Genomic DNA, 11,191 nt, shown 5'->3' with positions numbered 1-11,191 from the left:
TTGCTTGTATGGACACTAATTCTGCTCCATACATTTAAATGACAGTAAAGGCGTGGACGATAAACCCGCACCACCCTTTAAAGTAAATTTACGATAAAGTAAATGTGCTTGTATGGGCACTAATTCTGCTCCATACATACGATAAAGTAAATGTGCTTGTATGGGCACTAATTCTGCTCCATACATTTAAATGACAGTAAAGGCGTGGACGATAAACCCGCATCACCCTTTAAAGTAAATTTACGATAAAGTAAATGTGCTTGTATGGGTAATAAACTTACACCATACAGTAAATAAAATAATTGCAGAATGAATAAAGTAAAGACAATTATTTGTGGGTTCATATCAACACCACAATCAAATAGTATGGTATTATATTAAATCATTTTATAAAGTAGAAGTCATATTTACCCCGACCGAAGTGCACGTTAAGATTCCAAAACTAAGAGACCAAGTGGGTGGCTGTCAATCAGTAAAATAATTTTTGTTTATCCGACAGACAGGCCAGCCAATTTTTGTTTGCACTTGTCATTTTGGAAAGCAAACTCACGGCCCACTTGCAAGTTGCAAGTTCATGCTATTATTGTTGTTGTTTTGGGATGAACACTGATCATCATCATTATCATCATCTTTAGTTCCAGAGGAGGCCAAAGTGGTTGTCTTCGAGGATCCACCTCAGCGACCCGGAGCGCGATCTCCATGGCCTTCATAGTCGATCCCATAAGAAGGCTAACCTTGATCATAGACTGAGCAAAATCCTCAAAAACTTTTTTTTTTTTTTTTTCGTTCGACGCGTAGAGATCCACAAGTGGCTTTGTCCTCTCGTCCGCCATCAGAGCCAGGTCCGTGCTCAACAAGCCCAGCCCTCTCTGCAAGGTTCGTGACGGAGCTGTTGGGCCAAGGCCAAAAGTCTCTGTGACCCTACACAAGAATTGGTCGGCTCCATGAGTAGTGGAGGCGATGTTGATAGCCTTCTCAGGAGTGAGATCATGGGCTGTAGCTCCCAAAGTTTATTGCGTCGATCTTCATCAAATTCTTGCATATTATTCAACCGTGCATGGCCAAAGCTTTGAGCTGCTCGAGATCGCCAGCGGCTACATGATCTAGTTTGTTGGTTTGGAGGGGAAGAAAAACTGGTTTGTTGGCGGCCTGTGGAGCGGTGCGAGAGTAAAAGAAATCAGTGGGGAAAGTATTGAAGACCCGCCATGAAAAGTAGGCAGCAGAAAAGAGTGTGTTTAATAACTACTGAGAGATGTTGGTTTGGTGGACTTTGGCAGAGAGACTATCACATGCTCTCTGTGAAAGAAACAGAGCTTATGTTTTTCTTTGTGTTTGTTTGGTTGGGTCCAAGGTCCTTGCTTTTTCTATTGCTGGAAATTTGAGAAAGAAAGGTATTGAAGCAGATGGAATTCATCCGAGAATTCAGCTAGTATTTTTGAAAGCGAATTCGCACTGATAACGTGTTATAAATCTAGAGAAATTGGAGAGAGAGAATTAGGAAACTGAAGGGAGAGAATTGAAATATGAAAGTAGAGAAACTCATCTCATTACTGAAGGTTTTGTTATCTCTATATTACAATGAGGGATGTGTTCTATTTGTAGGCAAAGCCTTCCAACATGTGGGCTCCACCTTCTATAATTTACAACACTTTGATATATTTTTAAAAATTCAAAAATTCAAAAAATAAAACAATCTAGTACTAGTCCAACATATACCAAACGCAGTACAAGTGTTATCCAACTTAGGCCAAGTCAAGCCATTCTAAGATAGTACTATTATTTAGTCCAGTTCATGACAATCTTTCATACCAAACGACTCCTGATGTCTTGCACGCTGTTCCATTAACGAAAGAGGTGGTGATTGCAAGAATTTGGAATTGCAAAAAAATTGTCAACAGTTTTAGTAGAAGCATAAATCCATATGAAAAATCAAAGATTCATAAACATTATTAAAAAAATAAAGCTGAAAATCAACTATAAAATAGTATTAGGGTGTACTAGTGGTGTTTTTGGTAGTTCTATAGGGTGTTCTTAGTTAATTTTATATTTTAATTAAAATATTAGGGTGTAGTTAATTTTATAATTTAATTAAAATATTAGGGTGTATTTAGATCATAGGGTGTACTCAGTTAATTTTAGGGTTCGTTTAGCAGCACTCTAATAATAATTATTGTATAAGACATAATATAGATTGACAGGACCCGATCCAAATTCCACTTTGGAATTCGAGCCGGACCCTGTGCGTGTCCGACACTTGGCGAATGTCGGGCACAAAAGACCTATTTACCCTTCTAGTTACAAACTAAGATTTAAAATTTGTCTGGACTCCTACCGAAAATTCGGCAGAGTCTCCCCTGTAATTTGTTCAAAACCCAAAATTTTCACCTGTCAAACGAGCAAAAATGATTACATCCAACTGCCAGAATATGTAAACAAAGTATCCAACAGTTCTGGTCTCCAACTATGGCCAGATATCAGAGCAGTTACTAATATATACAAAGGAACTTAACGTTTTACAACAAAATCCTACATTACGTAGGGGCGCGGGAGCTAGGAGAATGCCCGGTGGTAGATTCCTGTGCACGTCTACTGCCTGGGGGCGCAAAACATTTGAAAGTGTGAGTGGACAAAAATATAGTTCTAGAAAACAATATATGAACATAATAACCCCACTGTAAAAATAGTTGTGTAAACCTGAATAATTCAACTGTATTTGAATCATGCTGAAATTAAGGCATTTACATATTTATATAAAAATATACAATCATATTCAAGATCAATAAAACTTGCATGAAAGCATGTAATCACTTTAAAACTACCACCTAGGTGTACTCATGTAATTCCGTCAATTCCTCTGGCAGGTCTCGGTGACACAAAGTCAACCCGAGCCGCAAACTGGCAGGATTCAGGGGACCGTAGTCAGCCTGATCCGCAATCCTGCACTCACGGTCCTGGCGTCTCCGAAAACTCGTGAGGCAAATGTCAAGTGCACTGACAAAACTGAAGGTAAACTGGATGTTTGTAGACATCGTTATATCTGAAGACAACAGATACTGAAAGTAAACTGTTTTCTGTAGCTGGGTACCTACGGTGGTTTAAAATAAAAGATTTTTGAAAAATCTGATAAATAACAGAATTTTGTTAAATCTGAAACTATGCTGCTATTTTATCTGATATAAATCTCAATCTCTATTTACCATTATGCAGCATCTAAATATGGTATTTAACTTCACAAATCATGCTAGGAAAAGCACATTCAATAAAACTTATTCAAGATCAAATAATGAAATTCATTTATATAAAATCATTTATAAAAGAAAACTCCACTCACTTTTGGTCCGAGCTAACTGGACCTCTTGAAGGTCCCTCCTGCGGTTCTGTCTGGTCCCGGGTGCCTGATTAAACCATGAATATTTAATTAATAAAACTGCTCAATAAAAGTATTAAATTGAAACCCTGATCCCCGGCTCCTAGAAGTGCGTGCACTAACTTTAAAGTCATTCCTATGCCAACTTTAGCATTTCAGACGTTTAAAACTGTCTTAAAAGACGTGAGGCTTTACTAAGCGATAAACTGCCATACCGGTCGATACGGAACCCCGTGGGGTCCACGACCTCCAATTGTCAATCTGGGATTCCCTAAAGGTTCCTCACATAGAAATACCCAAATCTTGCTAGTCTGGTCCGAATTGGACGGTCGGATTGACGACAATCGTGTAATCGCATAATTTCCAAACCCTAACCCCAGGGTTCGCGATTTCGGAGTATCCGGGACTCCAATTCACAATCCGTTGAATTCTACACGATTCTGAAATTATGTAGAATAACATATTTGAAATTGAGTGCGATCCAACGGCTCAACAGTATTGAACCCAGAAATCGCACAATATGGAAAATTCGTTCGAGGCTCAAACGGTATCCAAATTGAGATCCGCGAATTCCTACGTGCTCGTGACAACACGAGGATCGCAACAATACACAGTGTCACTGCACTACCCTCACCCACGGGCCGCCACACGCGCCGGCAGCGATGGGTGTCCAAAGCGATTACACCTCGCCGAAAAAACTCAAAACCATGGCTCCAAACTCCTATCCTAGGTATAACACCACATTTGGAACCACTTTTGTTCTTAGACCTGCCCCAAAAACTGACCAGAAGTGACCGATCACGGAGGCTGAAACTCGGCCGAAATTCAAATTGAAAACTGGGTTATCTACGGTCAAAATTGATGCAAACCTATCGAACCATCAGCTAGAGCATGAAAAATAGGTAGGATTCCATACCTCACTCTACAAATTTGGAGGAGAATTGAAGGAGAACGAAAGGTTTGAAGTTTGGACAAAACTGGACAATTTTTCGCCCGATTTCGGCGGCTGGCGAGCGGCTGGGAAGGGCCGAGACGTGACGGCGAGGTCGAGCCGGTTAGGTTGGTACCGGTGCCGTGGCTCGTGGTGGCCGGTGGCGGCGGCTCGGTCGATCTGAAGGCGACGGCCGTGCACGCGGGAGGGAGGAGAGAGAAGAGAGAGAAACTGAAGGAGAAGAGTGAGAGAAGAGATAAAAATCTGATTTTTGTCCAAATTACCGTTTTGCCCTTCACGGTATTTTAACCATATTTTCTTCATTACAGCTCCAATTCGAGTCCACTCCGTATCTACGGACTCGTTTCGTCTTGCTCTACGCAATGGCGTAAGTGGAATTGTCAAATTCCCTTTCGGTCAAAAAGTCAACTTTTCCCAATAAAATATTTTGAGGGCAAAATTGTCTTTCTTCAAAATAAATTACTAATTAATTCAAAAATTTTGTTTTGGGTTATTACACAGATTACAAATTGCGAGTGCATAGAGACCCTAATGACTCATTTAGCTTTGAACCAAGTCTAGTCTTTCACGTCAAATAAGGTCCATTGACGCCCTTATGATCCTTTTATCAATCAAAATATAATATGTACAAAGGGTATGTAGCATAAGTGATTAAGAGCATTTACCTCTGCATTTGAAGTCTTAAGTTCGATTCTATCTCTTTCAATATTGCTTTTATAAAAAAAAAAAACAAAACAAAATAGAACATATTTAACGTGCATTTGCATTGTGTAGCATGACACCTCTTACCAAACTTATGTTGTAAGATAAATGTTACATATACTTGCATTGCCAAATTATAAATTTAGATATCATATTCAAGTACAGATGAGCACAAGTTAGTTACATCCAACACTACTACATTTTAGGATTTGCGCGACGAATGTAATTTTGTCACGCAGAGTAACATATAGTCGCACGAACTCAAGCGCGACAGACAATTCGTCGCGCGTTATCTGTTGCGCAAAGATCGTGAAGAAAGACTTTGCGCGACTGATTGTATCACTCGTCGCGCAATTTTGTGTGACGGTTAACCTTCGTTACACAAAAGGTTCAGAGACGACGAAACGGTTCGTCGCACAAAATTATGCGCGACGAAAGTAGATTAGTCCCCACAACAATGCACGGCGAATAATTTTCGTCGCGCAATACGTCTCGTAGACATTTGCGGCACCAAGAGTTCTTCGTCGCGCAATTCGGGTCTACACGTATTGCGCGACGAAACAATGTTGTCGAGCATAAATTTTTGCGCGATGGAAAAGTTCGTCGCGCGCTACTTGCCCAAAAGGTTTGCGCGACGCAACGCTGTTGTCGCGGAAATCCATTTTAGCGACGAAACATTTTAAAAAAATTATTATATGTATTGAAAAAAAATGAAACATTTTTTTTTCGGAATATATAAATTTGCGTGAGGAGAAAGATTTCGTCGCGCAAAATTAATATATATAATTATTATATAATTTTAATATTACTTTTGTTTTATTTTATAAAAAAATAAATTTGGTTTTTTTTTTTTTGGTAATAAAATGAAATTCCAATAAAAAAAAGTTGAATTGTAAATAACAAATCTATTATATAAAATAAATGTATGCTACAAGGGAAATATTTAAAAAATAATTACGAAAATAAAAAAACTAATCGAATAATGTTCCAAAATCTAAGTTGTCGTCTGGCACATGCGGTTCAGAGGTCTGGGGGTCTACAGGGGCCGGCGTCTAGTGGGGATGCTCGGGATGGACGGGCTCGGAGGTCGGCGCATCAAAATGCGGGACTGGAATGCCGGACTGTGCGAGGGACTGCAGAATGACCGACATCTGACTCTGAAGAGTGGCCACCTGTGCTGTCAAAGCAGTGACCTGACTGTTTGACTGCGCTGATGAACGGGGTCTGGGTTCCCTCCGCCTGGCATTCCCCATCCCTCGACAATATGTCCCCGGTCTCCTCCCTAGAGTCTGATCCAATGTCTCCGTCAAGATCTGAAACCCAGCATCTTGTGGAGGATCCACAGACTCGATCGGAGTATCGGGAGGAAGTTGGGAGGCGGACTCCTGAAGAACCAACTGGCTCCTCTCCACCATCGTTATCTGTTTAGCATAACATAAAATATAAATTCAAACATTCATATAATAACCTTTAAAGTTGAATGCGTAACATAAGAATTAAAATTAAATAATACTTACATGAAGGGACTCGGCCAACTCATTCCCAGGTCGAACATAAACGTCGCCAAAGACGTCGATCTCTGGGAATTTGGACCCCCCTAAATTGAACAAAAGAAGAAAAATATTAGTACGAAAAAATAAATTAAGAATAATGAAATATTAAAAATTAAATAAAAATTATTTTATTATTACCTGCCGCCGTGCATCCATCCTATAGGAGAAGGGCCTGGAACCCGAATGATGGAGAAGAGTCTTCTTCTTCCTATTGCCCTTATTGACTTTGGCTTTATTCTGTTATACAAAAAATAAAACGTATTAGTTGAAATTGAAATTAAATATAAAAAATTAAAAAAACATTAGTAAGAAAAGTAAAATAAAATTAAATATAAAAAATTACCACAAAAGCGGGCGCCTGAAAATGAGCGCAGAGCCACGCCCAACTATCCTCCCGCCCCTCAAGCTCTTTCGGGCAACCCTCTTGAAGAGCGACTTGCGGATCATCAAACGCCTCAAAATGGTGGTGCAAGTCGCTCTTCCACTGTTTGTACCTCTCAGAGAAGAGTCTGTTGACGTACGCCAACGACTCTTCGTCAAGGTCCTCCAAGTTGTAGTTCGTCTGCAATAAATTAATTACATACATTTAAATAATATAAATATAACGTTTGAAAGAAAAAGAATGAAAAGGCCTACATACCGACAACTGGCCGCGAACCTCCGTCTTGGTCTCGTCAGGCATCACCTTCCAAGACTTCCATTGCATCGGGCAATGGCTCCGAATGACATGACCAATGTCGTGGGCCAAGGAGCTATGCAACTCCGCCGTCGGTGCAGCCCGATGTCGCTCGTCGTATCCGATGTTGATACGACTGTTGGTCACCCGGGTGACCTTCGCCGTCTTCAACTGCCGACACGGCCCTCGGGTGTTCTTCTTGGCTGCAAAGAAAGATGACATGAATGTTAAATAAATAACAAATTTAACAATAAAATACACACACACAAAAACAAAAACAAAAACAAGAAATAAAAAAAAATTAACTGGAGAAAAAGGAAAGCTATACCTGGCTGTGACCCCGACGCATCAGTGGATGTGGTGTCGGTGGTGCTGGCGGCCGATGACGCCGCCTGGCGCTAACAGGCTGCGCCACTGATGATGCTGATGAAGCAGGCGCCTGGGACCCCGCAGGACCAACTGCCAAGTGGTCCATCAGTGCTGGCGCAGTGGCAGCAGATGTCGGCTGAGTCGGGGGCTCCGAACTCTGCGTGGTCGTCACCGCCCTACGACGTCTAATCAAGTCTGACATCTGCACAATTTCATTAATACACATACAAATTAATAAAATATACGAATATTTGAAAACACATACAATTTTATTCACATTATTGACCTAGGGTTTGCGAGTTCGGAGTATCCGGGACTCCGATCCACGATCCGTCGAATCCTAGACGATCCAAGAAATACAAGGTACACCATACGTGAGTTTGAGTTCGATCCAACGGTCCGAACATAACAAACCCGAAAATCGCACAATACGCAAAATCCGTTCGAGACTCAAATGGTAACCAAATTCCAGTCCAAAAACACCTACGCGCTCGTGACAGCTACAGGATTGCACTGGGACCTAATGCATGCCGGCTACAGTAACCCACGCGCCGCCACACGGGCCGGCAGCGCGTGGGTGTCCAAAGCAATACCAATCGCCGAAAAATTCTAAAAACTAAGGGCCAAGGTTCCTACCCTAGGTTCAAAACATCAATTGGAGCCAGTTTTGTTCTCGGACATGCCCCGAAAAATGGCCGGAAGTGGCCTGAATTGAAAATCAAAAATCGGCCAAAACTTAGGGTTTCAAATTAACTACCCTATTGCAACAATTTCAGAAATCCTACCCAACCATCAGCTAAAGCATCAAAAATAGGACAGAAACCATACCTCAGGTGTCGGATTTGGTCGCCGGAGGAGAGAGAACGACGGCGGCGGAGATTCGGTGAAAACCGAAGAAATTGCGGCTGCTGGCTCGACGGTGACGGCGGGGAAGCTATGGGGTACCACCGTTGTGGCGGGGCGGTCCAAATCCACCGGGGTAGGAGGCTGAGTTGACGGCAGAGAGAGAGACTAAGAGGAAGAAATTTTCAGAAATCGGGGGAAGAAGGAGGCCATCGCATGGTTTCTGAAATTTTATTCGTTTTTGCGCGACGAAATGAAAAAAACGTCGCGCAAGAAATTTTAAATGACTATTGCGCGACGAAACAGGTATGGGTTCCGTCGCGCAATGTCGTTAATCCGCCCAAATTTGGTAAACGGGTAGTTTTTGCTTGACGAACAACATAGTTTGTCGTCGCGCAATGTTGGCAGTCTGCCAAAATTTGGGATTTAGGGTTTAGCAGGCGAAATTGAAAACTTGCGCGACGCACTACATTGTGTTTCGTCGCGCAATGTTGCCAATCCGCCAGAATTTGGGACCTAGGGTTTAGCGGGCGAAATTGAAAACTTGCGCGACGCAGTACATTGTGTTTCATCGCACAATGTTGCCAATCCGCCAGAATTTGAGACTTAGGTTTTAGAGGGAGAGATTGAACCTTTGCGCGACGGAACTTGCGTGATGTATACATAGAGCGTTGAGCAAAAACTCGCAAAAAAATGTATACTAAGTGTCCAAGGAGGAAGAGGGTGAAAGGAGAAAGGGCTGGCTGAGATTGCGCGACGAGTACGTACAGCGTCGCGCAAAAACTCGCAAAAAATTTTCACTAAGTGTCCAAGGAGGAAGAGTGTGAAAGGTGAAAGTTCTGGCTGATATTGCGTGACGAAGAGGATTGATGTCGTCGCGCAAGACTGTTCCTTGCAGGCTATGTGCGACCAAATAAACTTTGTCGCGTACTGTTGTAATAACGGCAACATTTTCGGTTTTATCGTGGAGAGATTGCGCGACGAATATGAGAAACGTCGCGCAAGTCAGCTTTCTGTGAACGTGAAAATTTTTGTGACTAAGTGTTGAAGGAGCAAGGGGTGACGTGATTGCTCGACGACGGGTCCTTTCTTCGTCGCGCAAGACCGTTCTCTGCAGGCTTGGTGCGACCAAAGACACCTGTTCGTCACGCAAACCCTATACACTAAACCCTAAACCCTAAACCACAGAAACCCTAAACCCGAAACTAGTTTTCATGATCCAACCGGCAAACTTGTTTTTTTATACTTCGAGATCGTATATGCCGAAAATCGAAAAAAACAAACATTAAGAGATCAAGTAACGGGACGAAACTTGTCGACGGTTCTAAATGAAAAGTCATGATTTAACGGTTATTTTAGCTCTGATTTTTATGATTTTTTACAGCTACTTTTCTTGACCCTATATGAATACAATTACTGAATTTGATCTTCAATTTAAGATGTTTACACTAGGGTGATACGACATAATCTTATGTTATATTTAACGAAAGTATAAGTAAACTATTCATTGTTGGTGAATATATGGTTTTGATGGCAAACGCATTCTACTAAAGTAGTTTCAGCAATCCAGCCGTCAAACTTGTTTATTTGTACTTCGAGATCTTAGACCCCAAAAAGCGGAAAAATAAAACATTCAGAGATCAAGTAACGGGACAAAACTTTTGAACGGTTATAAATGAAAACTCATGATTTAACGGTTATTTTAACTCCGATTTTGATGAATTTTTACAGCTACACTCCATGACCCTATATGAATACAATGAACTAACTCGATCGTCAATTTCAAATATATATGTGTATATATAATGTATATTATAAAATAATATATATTTGCGCGACGAACATATGGTTTTCGTCGCACAAACTTTCATCGCTTGACGGATGACACTTTGTCACGCAATTTTTAGCTTCACGCAACTAGTATATTATGGGTCGCGCAAACTTTGCACGACGAGGTTTACTTCATCGTGCAAACTTTGCACGACGATGTTTACTTCGTCGCGCAAGGGTTTTCAGTTTTGAAAAATGTTTGTTGTCAATAATTTTCAAACTTTGTATAAAAATGTTTGGATATATTTATTTATCAATGTTTTATAACAAATTTTGTATCATTTTCATTTTGTAAATGTGTTTTGTCAAAAAAAAATTAAAATTTATTATTAAAAGGGTTTGGATATATTGATTTACCAATGTTTTATAACTAAATTTATTTGAATAATGTTTTAGTTGTCCACATATATAAGGTTTGGATATAACAACTACATATATTCAAACATTTGTATTACACAAAGTCTGTACACTAACATAATAAAATTACAAAAAATTTAATTATTCATCATCTGAACTATAATAACTTTCGTTATCGTCGCTATCATCACTTTCGGTCTCCCAATCCTCCTCCTCCTCGTCTACTATAACTACATCATCTTTGCTGCTCGGGCCCACTGCAACATCGAATCTTGGAAGATCCCCGAGGTCAATTGTAATTGACTGAATCGGTATTTCGATTGAAGACACTCCTTGTATTTGAAACGGTTCTTGTATAACATGTGTATCTCGAAGTGTTTCCGCATCATTTTCCATTGATGATTCTAAACGTTGGTCAGCCACATTGTCGACGTCGTTGTCAGTTGGGTCTAGTTCTGGTATAGCATACACGTTCCTATGATCCATCTTCTGAACAACTTTCCAGCTGCTCCCGGCTTTAGGGTCATCTAGATACACAATTT

At 40.7% G+C, this 11,191-nt stretch overlaps 1 long non-coding RNA gene across 1 annotated transcript; it reads right to left on the bottom strand.

The window, feature by feature from the left end:
- Positions 1-328: 328 nt before the first annotated feature.
- LOC117612707 lies at positions 329-1,568 on the bottom strand. Its single transcript, XR_004583525.1, has 2 exons — positions 1,247-1,568; positions 329-1,149 (listed from the first exon to the last, which is right to left on the bottom strand). It is a non-coding gene; the product is annotated as an uncharacterized LOC117612707 (long non-coding RNA).
- Between the last annotated feature and the right edge of the window lie 9,623 nt (positions 1,569-11,191).

Source organism: Prunus dulcis, unplaced genomic scaffold (assembly GCF_902201215.1).
Source record: "Prunus dulcis unplaced genomic scaffold, ALMONDv2, whole genome shotgun sequence".
NCBI lineage: Eukaryota > Viridiplantae > Streptophyta > Magnoliopsida > Rosales > Rosaceae > Prunus > Prunus dulcis.
This window is presented reverse-complemented; position numbering and strand designations above follow the sequence as displayed.